Source organism: Bombus huntii, unplaced genomic scaffold, assembly GCF_024542735.1.
Source record: "Bombus huntii isolate Logan2020A unplaced genomic scaffold, iyBomHunt1.1 ctg00000058.1, whole genome shotgun sequence".
Taxonomy (NCBI): Eukaryota; Metazoa; Arthropoda; class Insecta; order Hymenoptera; family Apidae; genus Bombus; species Bombus huntii.
The window spans coordinates 848,369-869,936 of NW_026099319.1; the positions used below are offsets into that span (position 1 = coordinate 848,369).

General features: G+C 36.4%; 1 protein-coding gene and 1 long non-coding RNA gene across 4 annotated transcripts in view; one reads left to right on the forward strand and one right to left on the reverse strand.

Moving 5' to 3' along the window:
• Positions 1–21,568, forward strand: part of LOC126875780 (katanin p60 ATPase-containing subunit A-like 2) — a 292,008-nt gene that overhangs the window by 234,725 nt on the left and 35,715 nt on the right. The window lies entirely within an intron of this gene.
• LOC126875814 (uncharacterized) lies at positions 7,488–11,322 on the reverse strand. 3 transcript variants are annotated; one of them, XR_007693679.1, is made up of 5 exons: positions 11,156–11,322; positions 8,311–8,402; positions 8,049–8,193; positions 7,824–7,989; positions 7,488–7,757 (listed from the first exon to the last, which is right to left on the reverse strand). It is a non-coding gene; the product is annotated as an uncharacterized LOC126875814 (long non-coding RNA). The 3 variants fall into 3 exon arrangements; XR_007693678.1 differs by having other exon boundaries at positions 7,824–7,964; positions 8,036–8,193; positions 11,156–11,321; XR_007693677.1 differs by having other exon boundaries at positions 7,824–7,964; positions 11,156–11,320.

Sequence of the window (21,568 nt, forward strand, 5' to 3'; positions counted from 1 at the left end):
TATCTTTTCCATTCCGTTCTCTAAAAGTCGCCAACACAATCCTGCGATTTATTTCAGATGACTTTTGGTATGGATTGGCATTGCCAATTAGTGGAGATGAGTTGAAAAATTTCATCCAGTACTCACACTTACTTGCAATTTTGGAACCTAAGCCGCGGTTTCTGGTTCTAGAAGATTGAATTTTCTTTTGCAATTCTTGCAAATAACACTAGTCGCTATCATCGAAAATACAGCAACAAAGTTCAAGATATATTAACTAAGATCACTTGCAAACACTTCATTGTTATCTCTATTTTACAATTTTTTAGTTGATACGCTTGTTATTCGGTTCAGCAACGTGTATCATTCGAGTTACAGTTGATGTACACGCAGAACGCCATATTAGACCTGATGCAATTTTCGTGAACCCATCTGCTGCTATATACGTACTGCAGCTAGTTCTCATTACGAACGCTATCGCTATAAGGTTCATTTCATATCAAGCATTCTGTGCAAAGCAACAGTAATGTGTAATGTTGCCAATATTGAATCGCTTCTTTAAGAGGAAGGCATTCGAGATAGATTGCTTTCATCTTTGATTCTGTTTGGTTTCAGTTTTCTTGAGAAGTACGCAACCGGGTGCAACATACCGTTATCTTGGGGTTGTTTTAAAACGGCTCCTAAACCATCACCATTTGCATCTGTATAAATGAATATTTCTTTGTTTTGCTCATATGTTGCTAGGGCCGGACTTGAACAGACATATTCCTTGATCCTCTGAAATGATTTCTCACATTCTTCATTGCAGATGAATTTGACATTTTTCCTTAATAAGTTATGAAGTGGTTCCAGGAGTTTGCAGGCATCTTCCATAAATTTATAATAAAAATTAATTTTCCCCATTAATTGTCTTACATTCTTTTTTGTTCTTTGGGCGTTCCAGTTCGCCCAAGTCAAGAAATGTTTTTTCGGCTTTCAGCCCTTTTTTTCTCTTTTCCAAATCGCTTTCTTCCTTCCTTTAAATTTTTTAATCCTTTTTTCTCTTTTTCTCTTTTTCTAGCTATCTGCACGATAGGCTAATCATGTCCACACATAGTTTGTTTCTACAATGTTTAATATAAAGAGAATGTCCCGCGAATGTGTACGAGAACATATGCCCAGCGAAGTGCACTGGTACCGATTCTCTAAACTGATAGATTCGAACGGACTTGAAGTGACTTGACGACTAGGCAGATAGAAAGGAGCACGGTGTTATCGTTCGACGCTCTCTTAAAGTAGGCCGCGGGACGACCATGCAATTTCAAAAACTCGTCGTTCTGTCGATCACCCAATGCAATCCATGTCTTCATGACTTCAGCAGTGAGTGTTGGAGTAAGACGCCTTATCAGTGCATCGGTTGGCAAAACAGTTAAAAGACGCTTTATGAGAGATCCAAACATTCTGTTGATGGTGTGCATGAATATATAGGCTCCAAGACAGACGACAACGATACGAACTACAATAAGCTAAGTCTATGAAGGGAAGCTAAACGCTACGATTAAATTTTACAGATAACTCACACTTCATGGACATAACCGGAATAAGTTGCGATACGACGTAAGAGATCATATAATTAATCTAATGAGCAGTGCTAGTTAGTTAAACCATCAGTCCTCAACATTTATGCAAATTTCATGTACCCATGTTCTCGTTCGACCTGGCTTTTACATTGTTCCGAGATGATTGTTACAGTGTTCCCTCTTTTCTTTGTTTTTTTCTTTACTCTTTCCTTTGCTTGGCAGATAGATTTGATTATTATTTGATTATATAAATATAAATGCTGAAGGCTTTGCATCCTTAGACATCACTGATAGCGTTCCTACGTCCTTAGAAGTGAATAGTAGCGTTTCTACCTCTTATGATAATAGGGCTTACTACACAATGTTGATCGCCTGTTGGTCTGTTGGATCCTCTTGTATTATTCTTTTATTTTATTATTGCTTAGTTCGTGCCTTTCGGCTTTGAATGAACTTTCGGTTTTACATCTCTTACATCTCTTTTCCACTCTATTCTATTGCACTACCTTGCTAATTTTACCTCTAAAAACTAAAAGTAGAAACTACAAATTAGCAACTAACGACTAAAAAACTATTGCAACTTTGGTCTTTAGCCTCCTTGCTGTGCATCCTTCCTGTCGTTTGCCCTTCTCTTCTCTATTATTGCCTTCAGTTCTGTTAAACCTTCTCCAGTCTCATTTAGCGTTTTTCCTATGTCCTTTGGTCCTCCCGTTATTTCACATTCTTCTATTACATGCCTCAGGTCTTCTTTCCTTCTACATAGTCTGCATCTTTATCTCCCTCTTCTTTCTAGTATTCCCTTGCTTTGATCTCGTTTCCGCATCTGAATCTTGCCAGTATTTTTCTGTCCTTCCACTTCATCCTCCCTTCTAAGTATTTTGGTAATTTTTCTTTGGTTATGTTTCTGTAGTGTATATTATACTTGGATTCCTTTATCCTTTTCTCCCTCTCTTCTGCTTCTTCCTTTCTTCTTTCTTCTATAATTTGGTCTGCTGTCATCTTTTCTTATTCCTCTCCTGTTTCTATCTGTATCCTTCCCATTCTCACATCTTCTAGTCCCTTCTTTCTCTTTCTTGTTCTTTTCCCTTCATGGCCATGAGGTGGGATGTCGTGATAGGTGCGGAAGAAATACTCAGATGTATTCAACAATCAATATTTATTAACAGTAATATTTTTCATATATTCGTCGAAACATTCATACCAAGCTCTTGAACTTTCACGCAATCCATATAACGCTTTTGATAATTTACATACTTTCCCGCTTTTATCGTCGTAACCTATAGGTTGTTTTACAAATACTTCCGATTTTATAGTTCCGTTTAAGAAAGCTGTTTCTACATCCATTTGCATAATCGTCAAACCATATTGACAACAATAAGATAGTAATAACTTCAACGTTTGCATTTTTGCTACTGGAGAGTATAAATCTTCCAGTACTTCTTTTTGTTGGAAGCCTCGAACAACTAGTCGCGCTTTCTTACGATTATCAGATTTATTCGTATATATCCATTTCAAGTCTAATACTTTTTTGTCTTTTGGTTTTTCTACTAATTGCCAGGTCTTATTTTTCATTAAACTATTCATTTCTCGATCCATTGCTTCTTTACATGAACCGCTGTCATCTCCACTTAAAGCTTCTTCATAGGTTTCATAGGACTGTGTGCACTAACTATATTCACATAAATGAAATATGAGCTCGTTTGACCATATCTTTGAGGTTTCTTTCTTTCCCGTCCTGACCTTCTCAAATTACTTTCTGTGTCCTCAAGTTTTTCTTCTGATTCGTTACTTAAATTTCTCTCCTTTTTTATTGCAACCTGCTCGACCTTTTCGTTTACATCCGAATGTTCGTCAAAAACCTTTTCTGTCTCATTGCCTGGTCCATCTTCTCCTCGAAATCCTACTAAATTATCATCTTCACCTATAAATTCTACGTGTCTTGCAATTACAATTTTATTATTAACTAGTATCCTATATCCATTGTTTTCATAACCTACAAGTATCCCAGTGTCTGCTTTTTTGTCCCATTTCGAATTTCTTTTAACTTCGGGTATTCTTACGAAAACTCTACTTCCGTACAATCTTAAATTATTTATATTCGGTTTCCTTTTTAAAAATATTTCAAATGGTGTTTTATTTTCATATGTGTTTGTAACGGTTCTATTTTTTAAGTACGCCGCGGCTCTAACTATTTCCGGCCAATATTTAATATTCAGCTTTGAATCATGTAATAAGCATCTAGCGGAATTCATGATTGTTCTATTGTAGCGCTCAGCTGTTCCATTTAACTCGTGAACATAAGGTGGGCATGGTTCTACGACAATTCCCTTTTCCCTAGTTAGATTGTACATGCTTTTGTTCATATATTCTTTTCCATTATCGTATCTTAATCTCTTTATCTTTTTACCAGTAAGATTTTCGACTTTGTTTATGTAATCAAGGAAGCAATTGTAAACTTCACCTTTTGATTTCAAAGTATAAATCAATGCACACTTACTGTAGTCATCTATAAATGTCAAGAAATATTTGGATCCATCAAACCCGGTATTATTATGAGGTCCATTTAAATCGGTATGTACTAATTCTAAAATCTCGCGTGCTCTTCTACGGTTATTTTGGAAGGGTACATTTCTACATTTTTAGCATGAGATTCTTGCCTTTCAATGTAACTACTTATCTTATATAAACCATGATCTTTGAATGCTATCCCTATCAACTTTCTGTATTTGTTATATATCTTTAAAGTATTTCCTGCTGAGACTATCTTATTTTCATTCGTTACTCTCGCATAGCTAATTAAGTTATTATCCATTTCTTTCACGTAGAATACATTAGACATTGTAATTTTAATCCTCCTTTTGTTTACTTCAAAGTAAGTTAAAATTTTTCCGACTTTTGTTTCTTTTAGAATTCTACCGTCTCCTAACTTCACATTTATCGGGTTTTTTAAATTTTCGTACTCAACAAAATAAGAGTCATTATTTATAATGTGATCTGAACATCCACTATCCAATATCCAATCTATTTTTCGCGTATCGCTAGTACATACCGTAATTTCATTTTTATTATTTTCGCGCTCTACTCTCGTTAGGAAAGATCCAATTTCTTGGTCGTCGTAGCCCTCGTTGTGTGAATAATTTGCGTCGTGTTGACTTGCCTCGTAGTAGCGTTGTTGCCGGCCTCTGCTTTGTCCTCGTTGGCCAAATCCTCGTTGGCCGTATCCTCGTCTTCTTTGGCCAAAACTTCGTCCGCCGCGACCCCTATTCTACTGCGGCTGATACGCACCTCCTTGCTGTTGTGTTCTTCCATTGTTTGCGCCATTGTTTCCGCCTCTATACGTGTTTGTGCAATTTTTTGCCATGTGACCGTACTTTCCACAGCCATAGCACTTTATGTCCTTTTTTTCGGCTGTAAATACATTTGACTTTGTTCTATCACTTTCTTTCTTGCTACGCGTTTCCCACATTATAATTTTATTTTTCAAAAATTCACAAGTCCGATCACTTTCTTTCACTGAGTCGATTAAGTCACCAACATAGCTCAATGATTCTGCTAGTGCTTTCAGCATGTAGTCGAGTTTTTCACGTTCGTTTGCATTTGCACCGGCACTCTTTAATTCATTGATAGTTTTTTCAAATTCCGTGAAAAATGAATTTGATTCTTCAAAGTCTTTCAACCTCATCATGTCTAGTCTACTTCTTATACAAATTTGCACTGCTGTTGATTCCTTCATATACATCTCATCAAACTTTTGCATTATTTTTAAAGCAGTGTCTTGATCACCAACAAATTCTAATTGCTCATTGGTTATACTACTATAGATGTAGTTCATCGCCCATTGATTCTTTTCATCCCACTTATCTTGCGCATCCGTGTCCATTTTCTCTCGTGTAGCCGGTTCATAACATTTTTTACACTTTAGATACATTAATATTCTTTTCTTCCACATTCTGTAATCGCGTCCATCGAATATTTGAACCTTAATTTCGTCGTCCCTTGGCATCTTGATTCGTTTTCTATATTCACACCTTTTTTTTTTTTTTTTCAAAAAATAATTCTCTTTATTATCCAAAATCTTTTTATTTGTTCTACTAATAGCCTTTTTATCTCTTCAGAACTTATTTCCAATTTTTTATTCCTTTTTATAAATCGACTTTTATACATTCACTCCCGGTTACACGTGGTTCCATAACCTTAAATCTCGGCAACCACGATCTTCTACCATGTTGAGAATTGTGGATCTTTGAAGCCGAAATAATGTTATAGGAACATTAAATGTATATTGACAGTTATTACTAAAATAATGATATATTTATTACATGAACGATTCTATATATATTTATCGATACACACTTGCACGCGTCTCAGAACCTTCTACACCCGACTCTTCATCGACGACTCTTCATCGACGACTCTTAACCGACTGACTGTTTACATTCCTTTGTTTCGAGACGCTGCGCACACACACATACTTCCACACACTGATATATACATATAAGTATTTCTACTACTTAACTCAGTCCAGCACAGAAAATTACACATATCTCAACAGCCTTATATTTTGATCTATACCCCGTCTTAGCCGCCCATCGAGGATTGATGAGAAAATGCGGCCTAGAATTGGGCCGATCGTAATTGGTCGCCAGTTCTCGACCATATTTCCATCTTTATTAGCCTTTGGTATTAAGTCTGTCCTATTTTCCTTCCACGCGGTCGGAAAATAGGAACTATACCATAATATATTTGTCGGAGATGAAAGAACACCGGAGCCTTTGGAATTTTGGATAATCCCACAACATTGTAACCTAGAGTCTACTATAGCTGTAATTGAACAATTGTAGTTATTCAATCCGATTGTAATTGTTCGAGAGTTGTGATAACGAGCTTGGGCTCGAGGCGACAGTCAGTCGCCGAACGTAGCCGCGGTCACAGGATGAACGCTTTGTCTAACAAAGGCATGGAATAATTCTATAGCTCTCCTTAAGAAGGAAATAGTTGTAACACTCGACAGTAAACGTTCCAACGGTCCCTGCCCCGTAGCTCGCCACACGCAGACCCTGTTCTTCGAGTAAGATGATTTGTAAGATCGATCGTATATATATATGTAACTATGCACTAAATTTGAAACGTATGCGATGTATTGAAAGTTTTAAAAGTTTCTTTCAAGTTTCAGATATTTAATCTAAATTAGAGATATATTAGTAAAACATGAAATGAAATATATATATTTACATTATAATTTTTAAACATATTCGTATTTTTAAACATCATTAAGTAAATTTCTAAATAATTAAGAATATACTGCTTCTTATTAAATAGGTACGAAATGTTTTTATTAGCGAGAAGCTATTAAAAGTGATGGTTGACAAATTGTATCGATATACCACAAGTTGACGAAGTATACCAGTAATAATTTAACAAAGCAAATTCTTCACTGCGATCTTCGAGAGAAATTCCTTGGAATTGGAATTGTTGTAACGAACGCAGCTGCATTTATAACATGCGACATAAGTAAACTCTTTTATATACTAAGCTATTTGATTAATGCTAAGTATGTAAGAAATCTAAAAAGCTTTTAAAATCGTATATTTATCATTGTACTATTGATTTTCCTACCATTTCGAAATGTACAACTTTGAGAGTAATTACTATATCTTCGTTCTTAAATAATGGAGCAGCTAGCGAAAAAAATGAAGGAAAGGCGGAGAAACGATGCAGAATATTCATAACGTGCACGTGATTCATCTGCATGTTTCAGTTTTGTTGTATATTTCACAATCGAACATTTTCTTTTCTCTTCTATCGTACTCTTGTATCTTGTGACGTGACTGTTTCTCGTGGGAGATAAGAGCAAGACGAAATGCGGTTTCTAGCATTTCGCAAACAAAAAAGGACGAAACTGTTCGCTTTTCTTCTGTTTTCTTGTTTTTAAATAGAGATGAAAGATAAAAAGACATATCTACAGAATTTATTCTATTTCCATTACACTATTTTCATCTAAATCAATTGGCTTGCTGAATAAATTCTTCTTGTTTACAGGCATAGCTAATAGAGATTTGGATAGTCTAATATGGCTTATTTTCATTCTTTTTCTTAGCTCTAATACTTTCTTTAAATCTTTCTCGCCAAACCTTATAAATTTAAAATTATTCGCACACTGTAATTCATTATTCCAATTCAATAACATTTCACACTGAGTTGCATTTAAAATATCAGAAATTTCTGAAAAATAAAGGAGGGTTTGTACATCAGGATATATTGAAAATAAATTTGGCTGTAATTCTTTACCTATTCCACGTGTATGATATTCTCCTAGTTCTTTCTACTCTAATTATATGTTCCCTCCTAGCATGCTGTCTACTCCTGTTGCTACCTATAGACCTTTTAATAGTAATTTCTTCCATTTCTTCATCATTTCTTGCTACATACCTTTGGATCAAATATAGAACTATAACTAATCACATCTTTAATGTACAATCTCTGTATCATCATGTGTATACATTTTTGTTTTACCTCCGTTTCTAACAAACTTGCAGTTATCTCTGGAGTATAGGGTCACACGCCTGGAATCATATTGTTTCTGATCCACGTTATTTTCTCTCCTACTGAATTCTGTTTTATCAAGCAGGACATTTCTGCCTTCTGTCTATTTGATATTCTGAAACAAAACACATTGTCCATTTCCTTCTTTATTACACAAAAGTATTATATAATCATATAAAATAAATGAAATGTACATAACAAAATCACATAATTTAATAGTAATTGTATTTACTTTTTGGCTTTTTTCGTAATAGCGATAGACTTTCTGCTATTTGGGTGTATCATTTTCTTTGGCTTCAGGAATTCTTTTCTCATTGCAGTGGCCTATAAAAGACAACAAAATAAATTAGTTAAAATATTACCATGGCTATGAATTATTTCGATTATCCTAATCATCAAAACTCCAACTCAGGCTATCCGTTTACTCAATGTATAATCATGCACAGGCGAATCGTCGACAGTATCACACGCTTAGAAGCACTAATAGAGTAGACAAAACATCCTACATGCCACAGCTATCGAAACAATAACCAGATAGCAACGGATAGGCGCCTCTGATATACACCCGACGATAACCGCTTCAGAGGGACTAAAACCTCAGTACAAGAAGTCTCCCAAATCAGCGTTCTATACCTCTTTGTTATAACACCCTGAACCGTCACTCTGTTGGATTCATACAATAAATTTTACCACTATATCTAAAGTTTAATTCTTTAACTTATTTGTGAAACGTTCGAACTGCGACTCGAGGAGATCACCGGTGATTTGTCAATTTCGTGATTTGTTGTGTCTCGTATATGATAACAGCAACGACGGCGACGCCTATCGATAGTAAAAGTAATATCGAAGTATACCTTCCTACCATGACATTTCCGGGCTAACAAACTTCAAAATTGGTTTCTTTTGTTTCAAGATATTTTTAGCTATTTTTTTTTAATCTTATAATGATAACCTATTTTAAAATGTGCAATGTTTGATAAATGTACATTAGTAAAATTTCATACGAAGAAAGTTTTTGGGAATCCGTATTATATTCAGCGAGCAGAAAACGAAGACTTGACGGAAGTTGACAACAATGGAGATAAAAGTCTTTATCGTAATATTGTTTTTATTGATTTTAACGTCAGATGGAACGGGTTTCGACAGAAAACGATCCACCAAATTTCAAAGAGGTAACGAGCAAACTTCAAGTAAAAACGAGCAGAAGTCAACACCCGATTATTATTATTACTGCGACTCAACAGAGTTTGGAGTAGTATTATACAAAAGATTCCGTATTTGCGTTCTTGTTCGCCGTGCGACATGATAGAAATTGATTTCTCTTCCGCTTGTATCAGATGCGGGATGTTGGTTGATCCTTTTTCACCGGTCTCGATTATCCTATTTCTCTTTATTCGCCTATTTTTTAAACACAAATATAGATTTTTTACGATTATTTATATTGTTCATGACATCATTTGACGAATTCTTCGAGAACTTCGCAAGGGAACCAAGACATAAATGATATTTAAAATGTTTATAGCAGTTCTGAAGTAAAGAGAAGCGATATTAGTTTGAAATGATGGATCATTTCAATGACTTTATTATTTATTGCCTTAATAGCTATCTACATATTATTTTAGTTGCGTTTTTCTTTTGGATCGGAAATGACTATCCTGTGTTTCGTCAATAATTTGTCTTGCTTCTCTTGGTGCATTTCTAAAAGTAGTATTGACATAAATGAATTTTTTACTGCAAGAGTTAACATCACTTTTTTTCGACTTCTCTTTTAGGTTACAAGAGTACAAAGCTATATATAGGCCAAAACATGTATGTATCTTTCGATAAAAGATAAATTTTTATTCAAAACCTACGAGACTGCACGCAGATATTTCAAATTGCAGCGAATATTATCACGAATACTTCGCGTTAAACATGTTATATCTTTTAACATTTTCAGAGACGCGTAAACATCTGCAAGCTATTTATCACTTTATTCGATTGCATATTGTAGCGGCATATGAGTCATAGGACGATGCGAATCGAGAGTAACTCATGTTGTTGTTTTGCCTCGGGGCATTGATACCGTCTCGAGGTACGAAACTTGATAATAAACAAACTCCGGACAGAACAATATCGCCGCTACGCGCAACCGTCAACCGAAGTCGAATTTAAATTCGTTAGAGGGAGATCGTTAGAAGAGTACTGCCGATAGTTTTAAATACATTTGACTACACCAAATATCAACTCGTCTCATCACTATATACACCAACGCGTTTAATCAACCTCCACATAATCGAGAAATGATTTCAAATTTGACCCACGTTTCTATCGACTTCGCTTTCTTCTTTATTTTGGAAGAAATGCACATTCACTATTTATCAGCTAAGCGAACTCGAAACGAATGAAAATTCCCAACCACCACGTAGACCAAAGCCTATCAGCCTTTTCCGAACCTGTAGGTTACAACGAGATTCTTAATTAATTAATTCGTTTCTTACAGGCTACAGAGTCTGAGAATAAAGAATTTTTTTGACCGTTTTGTTACGACCTATGTTAAAACCACATCATAGGAATAAGATAATAATACAGATCGTAATCATTATATATCGGTACATACTATCAATTTGATTGTGCAATTAAATAACATAATATCAAAAGTAATCAAATGTTGGGATACTTTTGCGCGATAGTGTATATGTGTAAAATAATATGATTCTATAAATTCATTCACAATAAATCAAAAACAATGTTGTGTTGCTTATTCTAGTAAACAATCCAACCATTTAACTGTAAGATATTTGGAAAGTTCATGTAACAAGCATACAATATGCCACCCGGAAGGTACCAACTACGTTCCTCTATGAAATTAGTACAAATGTTTCAAGACTTATATATTATTAACATTTCACGCAACGTTTTTATAAGATACGTTAATCCGTAGAAATGACCCGTCGCAGTAAATTTATACATAGATCAGAGTTAGAAAATACAAAAGAACGATATTTTCTCTGAGTATACGAAGTTAAAATGGTGTTGGACGCAAATTAATTGGTTGGAAAGAGGCGCCTTGAAGCGTACTAAAAGAGGTAGCTTACCTCGTTGAAATACCATGGAACGAAACCCTGTTGGGCAATGGGCATTCTGCTGTAGCCTGGAATTCCTTTTGCTCCCGTATTCTTCTTCTGTTTTCCGTGGTTTTTGTTACAACACTCGCGACGTTTTCATTCAAACGAACACACAACGCATAAACGGAGAAAAACAAACGTTGAAGGTTGCGTCGCGTCACGCGAATCACTGACGCTACACTTATACGTTGGAAACAGGAACGAAACTGACGCAGGTGCAACACGGGGCCCGTGAAATGTAAACTATCGAACTACGTATAATAGCACACGAAAGTATTTCTATTGTTTGTATATATATATATATATATATATATATATATATATATATATATATATATATATATATATATATATATATATATATATATATATATATATATATATATATGTATATATATACACAAACAATAGAAATACACACACACACGTGTGTGTGTGTGTGTGTGTGTGTGTGTGTGTGTGTGTGTGTGTGTGTGTGTGTGTGTGTGTGTGTGTGTGTGTGTGTGTGTGTGTGTGTGTGTGTGTGTGTGTGTGTGTGTGTGTGTGTGTGTGTGTGTGTGTGTGTATATTTGTGTGTGTGTGTGTGTGTGTGTGTGTGTGTGTGTGTGTGTGTGTGTGTGTGTGTGTGTGTGTGTTTGTATATATATTATAAATTGGTTATATATATATATATATATATATATATATATATATATATATATATATATATATATATATATATATGTCGGGTCACGATTCGAATTTTGGGCGCGCGACGACTCTTCGTGTGGACTAGCCATCGTTTCACAAAGCCGAGATTTTATTTAGACATATATACAGGTCTATCACTAAGCTTAACAAATAATAAGTACAACTAATAATAAGTCTAACAAACACTAAGCCTAATGAATAATACGATCTACGAATAATTAAATTAAATAATACTATTAGCAATGTTTGAGTTCAAACGAATCCACGATCACCGGGATAACTCCTTACTAAGCGAAACTAACTTAGACGCAAATGCGATCGTCGAAAATGCTCGATGTATCACTGCGCCAAATACGATAAGGATAGGTTCGACAAAAACAAAGCTAAAATAGTTAGGTTCAACCTTGGCGATTTCGTGTTACGTAAAAACGAGGAAAGAAACCAGACGAAGTTAGATCCGAAATTCAGGGGTCCATTCGTAATAGCCGAGATTTTGGAAGGAGATAGATATACCCTAAAAACCTTAGACGGCAAACGATCATATAAGGACAGACACGACAGACTGAGAAAAATGCCAGAAGGTTGCGTCCCTGCTGAGTTAGACGTCTGCGGTGATGACAACGGCGGTGATAATAACGATGCAAGTACACTGACCTCAGAGGATCATTAACACTGCGTTGTGGTCATAGTAATACACCGAGTGGTTTTATGTGCTTTTGTTGTAACCCGTTGAGTGGGTTGATGTGTTTTTGTTGTAACCCGTTGAGTGGGTTGATGTGTTTTTGTTGTAACCCGTTGAGTGGGTTGATGTGTTTTTGTTGTAACCCGTTGAGTGGGTTGATGTGTTTTTGTTGTAACCCGTTGAGTGGGTTGATGTGTTTTTGTTGTAACCCGTTGAGTGGGTTGATGTGTTTTTGTTGTAACCCGTTGAGTGGGTTGATGTGTTTTTGTTGTAACCCGTTGAGTGGGTTGATGTGTTTTTGTTGTAACCCGTTGAGTGGGTTGATGTGTTTTTGTTGTAACCCGTTGAGAGGGTTGATGTGTTTTTGTTGTAACCCGTTGAGTGGGTTGATGTGCTTTTTGTTGTAACCCGTTGAGTGGGGTTACGTGCTTTTGTTGTAACCCGTTGAATGGGATTACGTGCTTTTGTTGTAACCCGTTGAGTGGGCTTACGTGCTTTCTGGGTGTAATGCACCCAACGTGGCAATATGATCCAACAAACTGAGGTTCACCGGTGTACGAAATCGAAAATGATCTGTTGTGTCATTACGGTCTGGCTGGCGACTCACAGAACGCACCTAACACTTTGAATACAAATTATAACATTACAAATTCCTATTCTCTTTTATTTTTCTGTTGTCAAACCTCCGAACGAAACTTTGTTATTGCACTGGACCCTTGACTTACTTGGACATTTAGTTAAATCGCAAATAATGTCAGTTGTATCGAATCTAATGTAAGAAATACGATATTTTAGTTACACACGAGGACGTGTGATAGTCAGGATGGCCGTGTCGGAGATGAAAGAACACCGGAGCCTTTGGAATTTTGGATAATCCCGCAACATTGTAACCTAGAGTCTACTATAGCTGTAATTGAACAATTGTAGTTATTCAACCCGATTGTAATTATTCGAGAATTGTGATAATGAGCTTGGGTTCGAGGCGACAGTCAGTCGCCGAACGTAGCCGCGGTCACGGGATGAACGCTTTGCCTAACAAAGGTATGAAGTAATTCTATAGCTCTCCTTAAAAGAAATATTTGTGGCGACACGCGACAGTAAACATTCCAACGGTTTCTGTCCCGTGGCTCGCCACGTGCAGACCCTATTCTTCGAGTAAGATGATTGCCAGATGTCGATGCGTCTCCGCAGTACATGTTCGGCTAGCCCGAGGGCCCGTTATAAATCTTAAGGTTTAGTTAACTAAAGTCCTTCAAACAGACAAACAGTCTTTGTCCCAACTACGGGAAGATAGGGAAGACATATTTTTCAACGAGTGGCGTCTCCCACTAGCAACTTTCCCTCGAGGGCGGCTAACATCTTTTTCTAACCACCGATATGGAGATTGACCAATTAGCAGCAACGTCAATTTCCCTTACTTTCTGAACGAAGGCTTTTCTCGACGAATCCGATGATCTCGTATCCTTAGACACACCCCGTTATAGTTTTCCTGTGTGGCATCATCGGGACGGGAAAGGCTTTCTCGCTCGCGATCTCATCGATCCAAGAGTAACGCCTTCGCGATCAGTGATTATTCTCAGACTTAGACTTTGTGAGTACGTTCTGTTGTCATCCCGTTGACCGCGGATTCGTTATTGAACCTAGGATCATTGTCATTAGTATCTCGAGCACCTAACTACCGCGGTTACTTGTCCGGTTCTATAATAATCGTATTTGCACTAGTCAATGTCTTCTCCATTGCATAACGACAACGTGTAACCCAAACGAAGATTCGTTTCACGCCCCTAACCCTAATTCTAATGTAAACCCGACATATATATATATATATATATATATATATATATATATATATATATATGTATGTATAAGATTTATAAAATGAATGCTCGGTAAAATGTCTGTGATAAATAATAGCAATTAAAATGGAAAAATTTTTAATTGCATTGCTTCGACTATACATATACATATACTTAATGTGACTTACTTTGTATGAGAAGAATTCTGTTTGTCAATTCGATATCGAGAGCTGATAATGCTAACATACGATGAAACGATAACAGAAGAATCCGAATATTCAGAACTTTTCACGATATATGTTAAATAATATTATGAAATAAATTAAATAATTACCCCGCATTGCTTCCAGCGTACGTGTTCACGATTCTCGGCGAAACCGAATATGGCAGCAGGAAATCAACCAATCACAACTTCGGAAGAAAGTAAAGCGCGGGAAGAAATCGCGGCATCCAGCTTCCTGCGAATCTATTCTCGATCTCGATGTAAGCAGTAATCTTTCGATAATCGTTTTGCAAAATGGCGTGTCTTAAACGAAGTGTATAGTAAAATTCGTATTTGAGAGACGCATAAATAAACGATATCAGGCTATTTCCCGCGAGAAATTCACGTTCGGTTGCAACATAACATGTCACGTATGTATTTTCGTCGAAAACTGATTTCGAGGGACGTGTATATGTGCGTATCAAGTTACTTGGCGAAAGTTCAACGACAGACTGTGACTTTAAAACAGTATGTATGCCTATGTTTGTTGTCCGAGAATTGGAAGAATCTGTCATGTTTTGTTTACGTCGGCTGTAATGGAGTGGTGTTTTTGTCTTGTGGTAACTGAATGTCTCAAACAACAAACTCGAGATTTCAATCGATCTTCGAAAAGAAGTCATACCCATTGGCCTTGGGTGAGTTGTGATTTCATTAACTTTTTAATTCATAATTGATAACATAAGGTTATTGTAAGACCGATGAAAATATGGATAGCAACCAATTGCAATTGAATATCTGGCCTGTCTTGCACTATTGAAATTTTGCAAGTCACTAAAGTTACCAGCATTAATATGTTCCCTTGCACAAGTTTGACGATAAAACAAATGAAATTTTACTATTTGCAAGTTATTTGATTATTGTATTTAACGAAAAATTATAAAATCATAAAATAGAATTCTATATAACCTGTAAATCGTAACTTGTCAATCTACTAGTACATATATTATAAATTGGTAAACTTTTGTGTGTGGGGGAGGGGGTGCTAGATGTAACACTGATACGACATTTTGAAAAAATATTTAATTATAATCATGAAAGGCGTTATTGAAATATTGAGTTTTTATTAATGTTCCTTGCAACTTCGAGTTTGCGTACTATATTTAAAATGTACATAAGATATAAAGTATATTGACAAGTAACAGTCACAAAATTGTTTCAAATGAGGATAATCATCCTAATATCAACTTATCAATTGTGATCTGATAAACAAGAATTCAAAATACAGTTAAACTGTGTTCTACATACAATAATCTTTTTCGAAGGAGATTTAAATATATGAACATATTGTGATATTTTGTCCATAATAACATGAATAATATAAAGTTTCGTATTACATATACTCTATTTTTTAATATATTCTGCATATCTCATTTTATGACAACAGACAAGCAAACTATATTCCCATTATAAGCTTCGCTCTAATTTCGCATCGTTTCACCTGAATATATCGTGAAATTTCATCCCGTCAAAATTTTGCGTCAATCTTTTTTATCTTAAAGGATTAAAGACAGTTGCAAAACGCCACGGTGTTTCGGGGTTTGTTTAAATTTCCGCCAAATGAAAAAGAAGTTTCGCGAAAAATGGTAGTTACTAACGACACGTCTGGTTACAATTTTCGTTTACAATTCTTTTGGCGAGTAAATATGACGTACTGGGTCGATACTAAGTAGTCGGTTGTCCCTGAAATTTGAACTGTTGAGAACGAGGTAATAACAGGGCGACTGGTTTGTTGCTGTGTAACGTATACACGTTTCTGAATAGTTTTCTACTTTAAATGAAATTAACTGCTACCCGACGGAGTTTCGACGTAGCGATAAACACGCCACTGAAAAAAGCGACGAATGGGAATGGAAAATACGTAAAGATTTTTTTGACAAAATAAAGAATCATTTTGTCAGATTTCAAGAAGAGTTTGGGTAAATTCAATTTATGCTCTTTGCTACTTGACTTATGTTTATAACACTAAAAGTTATCTTTACAAGCAGCGAAGTGATTTAGTTTCATCCGTAGTTCGGTTGCTTCCAATTTTTTCATTTTCACATTGTGTAAATTTCGACCAATTGCGGGGAGACGTAATCGCGAGGAGAGACGTCAACGGGGGTCGTAAATCCCCGTTACGATTATAGCAATCGACGCCACGAATTGACCGATCCCCTGATTTCCGTTGAGATAATAGGGATGATTTAGTTTGTATAACACTGTGATTCACAGAATTGTAAATTATATATTTCCAACACTTAGATTACACTGTTGAGCATAGATAAATAGATAATCACTTATCGCACGAAGATAAGATAGATGTGTACGTTAGAGCAGGGCTCTTATAATTGGATTTAGTGTATTAGTGGACGTAGCACTATAATATATTTAGGAGAGAAGATGTGTGTTCGACAACACCGAGAACCGACAAAAGATTTGCGTGAAGTATGCGACTCTCGCGCTATGTGTAGACTGCCGCGTTAAGCGTTAGTTTTTAGACTGTCTGTCGCTCTTTTTCTAATACGGAAGAAAAGTTCGGTGTGGGTGTGCCCCTGTGCCTAAAGAACGCGGATTCGTTGTTCCCACTTTCGTTAGAAAAAGTGAGGGCCACGAACCGCGGTGTCGATTGGTCATGACCTGCACTACTGCTCGAAGGGATGAGTATCGAGTCTCCTACCATCGTGGTGGATAGATGACTGTGTGCGTGAGAAAAACCTAGCTTGTTTTATTACAGGGCTATTCGGATTTTCCTAATGGGTGCATACCCGCTTTCTCCGTGTTTTAAGTGCGACTAATAAACCCAAGGACCTCTCTAAAAACCGACTGTGTTTCGAGAATATTTTTAAGCTTTAGAAATTCTTCAAGACAAACGGATTGAAGACACATGGCGAAACAATACAGGGAAGTGAAAGTTATGGTGGGTCCTTAGGTTTATTGAGGGTCGAAGTGACGTTACGCAGGTCGGTTGTTGTCCGGTCGCGCGGGCTGGCGTGCAGATGTTTTAGGCGGCGTAACACATTGCGTATTACAATATTGATGTTAAAATATTATTATAGAAAAACATGTTAGCAACTTAATTTTCTATTTGTTCGTTTCTCTGTTTTCCTTATTCTGTTTTTGGATTTGTGGTGGATGATTTAAATAATGACGTGACGAGTTGATACTTGATATTGTCAAATATATTTAAAATTATTCTAAATACAGAATTAATCGCACGGGAGACAAAGATTTTGTAACGAATCCTAGCGGCTGCCATTTGTCGTTCACGCGCTGTTGCCGATACCGGATGCGCTAATGTCACGTAAAATAACAAAATAAAAAAAGAAATTTGAGGTGTAAATAAAAAAAAGAAACTTTATTTTTTTTCTAACAACAATTCACTTTACAATCCACTTCCAAACTTTAGGCGTGACTTTCCAAGACTGAAGCTCTTATGATTTGACTTTCGATCGAATCCGATTACTTTCTTTTGTCATCCCTCAACATCCCCACCATGCATTTGCATTTGCTAGGCGTCCGCGACCGTTGCCACGTGCTCTTTCTTCTAGAACCTTCGGCGGAAGGACCGTTGGGATGTTGATGGTTCATTAGACACTTCAGCGATATTGCCGCCGATTGTCGCCGAGTGCCGCCACATCTTTATCTCCATCGTCAGTCCATCGGATTTGAAGTATGCCGGTCATGACACTAACATTGTGGCGTCAGAGACGATATGTTTTGACTCGCGAAAGGCGTTTTCGGTTTGCTTCGACCACTCGATTCGCCGCGAACAGCTCGTACGTATCTTTGTTCGCGGATCCGCGTAGTTTGTTGCACGGGTATACGTTTATATTGACACCGGTGTTCACAAGAAAAGAGATCCTTGGTGCCCTGTCCGTCACGAAAATGCGATGGGATACTAAAGCCATCGCCACATGCCGCGTTTACGGACGGCTGGTCTCGTTTCACTGGGTCCAGTTGCAAGGGGCCCGGCACTTCCTTGCGCGGTCTCGAAAGGTCTCGTGGTAATAGCAGAGACCAGACTTCTGCGGTCTGTTCTTCGAACTTGATATCAATCTTGCCTTCCGTATGTAGAATAACGATGTGAGGTGGATAGTGGGTGAAGGTGCCCACAAGAAATACTCTTGATGTTCAACAAAAAAGTTAATTAAATTATTAACAATCAACAGTCAACAATTTATGATCAACAATTAACGACTAACGATTAACTGTCAACAACAATTAACGATTAACGATGAACGATCAAAAACAATTAACGATTAACGATGAACAACGATTAACGATTAACGATTAACTATCAAGAGTCAATAATCACGTATCTCTAATTGTGTTTGCTTCGCTATGACGCTTAACCTTTCGCACTCCGCAGCTCGGGGCAGAATGAATCTTTGATTCGAAACCAAATGGATTCTTTTCTTTGTTGCCCCTCGATATCTCCACTACGCACGCGTTTATTAGATGTCCGCAACGGTTGCCGCGTATGCATTCTTCCGAATATTCGGCGAAAGAACTGTAGGGATATCAATGGTACATTAGGCGTGTCGGCCTTACGCTTTGAAGGTATAGCGCTTTGTGTCGCGAAGCCGTTGGAAAGTTCCATGGTCGAGTGCCACCACAGATGCATGACGATTAGATACAAACGCTTCAAGTATTACAATTAATAGCTGATACAATTGCAACAAGACAGATGTCCTTTATGCAAGACTACTGAAATTACACAGCTACAATAAAATAAGGAATACGTCTGTACTATGGGAAACATAAATAAATATACACATAGTAGCTTATACAACATGTATGTGGAGGACGATTAAACGCGTTGTTGATTAATGACCAGACGAGTTGATACTTAGTGTAGTCAAATGTATTTAAAATTATTTGCAGTACAGAATTAGTCGTCGTTCGCTTAGTGTTGCTCGATATGTGTATACAAGGTAATGCTTACGTTCGTTCGATATTAATTCGCTATAAGAATGTTCGATACTAACTGTCTTAACGATCGTGTTCTTTTATTTATACTCGGGGGAGTATCGAAAACTTTAAATTCAACCTCGGTTGACGATTGCACGTAGCGGCAACATTGTTTTGCCCGGAGTTTGTTTATCGTTACGCTTTGCTTGTCACGTAAAAGTAATGGGAAAATAATAATAAAAAAAATGTTGGGTTCTTGAACCAGAGTTCGAGATACCTCTATTCTATAATAGGATTACAAGTGTGCGATTAAACTGTTACCGAAAGACTGAAGCCTCGATCAAGACACAGCCCTTCTAGATGTTCGTTTATCTTATGCCTACGTGCCGAATTCATAATCCTTTATTTTGGGAGTCGGTGTCGTGTGCAAGGCGGTTCAGGTTTCCTGAGTCGGTTGGAGATATTTGTTGACGTTACATTCCCCCAGTGTTAGAGTGCGGCTGGTCCTCCAGACTCTTATTTTCGGTGTAGTGCCTCCTTTTGTATGCCCTTTTGGAATCTTACATGCCTTGCTTCGAGGATGACTGAATTGGTGTCTTCAGGTAATTCTCGTAATGGTTGTATTTCAGGTGTGGAATATGTGTTTAAAGGTGCGCTCTATTGGTCTAGAGATATTGCTTATACCTGTGTCTTTTTTTTTCTTTGGTTTTACAACATAATACGCGAATACATAATTTGGAAGGTAGGCATTTGCTTATAATATCGAATAATCCTATTTTGTTAAATATACATATGTTCCTAGTAATGCTAGATCAATATAACTAATAATTTATAAGACACTTAGTTCCTATTTCTTAAGACTTCTAATTCTATGTTCATAATTAAGAGAGTTTACTTCGTTGGAAATTTGATTGAGGTGCATTCTATACGATTATACATTATTAATGATTTTTGGAGCGTTTTCAATTTTTGTTAGGATTTCTTCTAGACTGTCAGTTAAGGGTAAAGCTATAGTTTTGAAATTTGTTTTGTAAGTTATATTGGTTTTTAAGTTATTGTTTTCATCAAAAAATTTATCTATATTTTTATTCATTAATTCTAAATTATCGTTATCCAGAGTTACAAATAGACTTCTAGAAATGGATCCAACAAAATTCAATGAGCCTCTTCGGTAACAAGTGTGTGTCATAAATTTAATATGCATGATTACATTGTCTAAATTTCTTTTGCGAGCGCGTGTAATCATTTCATTGGAATACGGGCATTCACTTTTAAAATGTTCTGTTAACATTAGTCTAAATCTTTTAATTTCGCTGAGTTTTGCATATATATCCTTAATGTCTAAACCTATAATTACGTTTACGGATTCGCTATATAAGTATGCATGAGCTAATTTTTCTTGATATATAGAACTACCATTAAGGGGTATAACGTTTAGCTTAGCTAACTATGAAGAAGGTGAAGATCGTCCTGGAAAGTAAGGTTTAATACGGTTACCATGTATTTTCCTAATCGAGTGATTTACTATTATTTCATAATAAGGGGTTTTTCACTTTTTCAATGGTGTATGGCCCTGGCTATTCAGTATCTATCTTGTGTTCTTTATGATCGTTATGAATTAATACTAAATGTCCTTCTTTAAAAATAGATTGAGGTTTGGCAATTTTAGAGAAGTTTCTAATAAATTTTCTATAGTATCCAGCTAGCCCAAGGAATGATTTTACATCTGTAGGATTTTTTGGTAGTTTGAAATTCTTTACTGCTTCTATCTTTTTAGGGTTAGGTTTTACTCCATCTGCTGTCACTACATGTCCTAGATATTCTAATTCGGGCTTTAAGAATTCACATTTATCTGGTTGTATTCTTAGACCTACTTTCCCGAGTCTTTGGAATATAATGACTAAGTTTTTAGTATGTTCTTCTATCGATTGCCCGAATATAATGATATCATCGAGATAAACGAAACAATGATTGTTAATCAAACCTCTTAACGTGGTATCCATCATTCTTTGAAAGGTAGCAGGTGCGTTCTTGAGCCCGAATGGCATTCTATTATAGTGGAA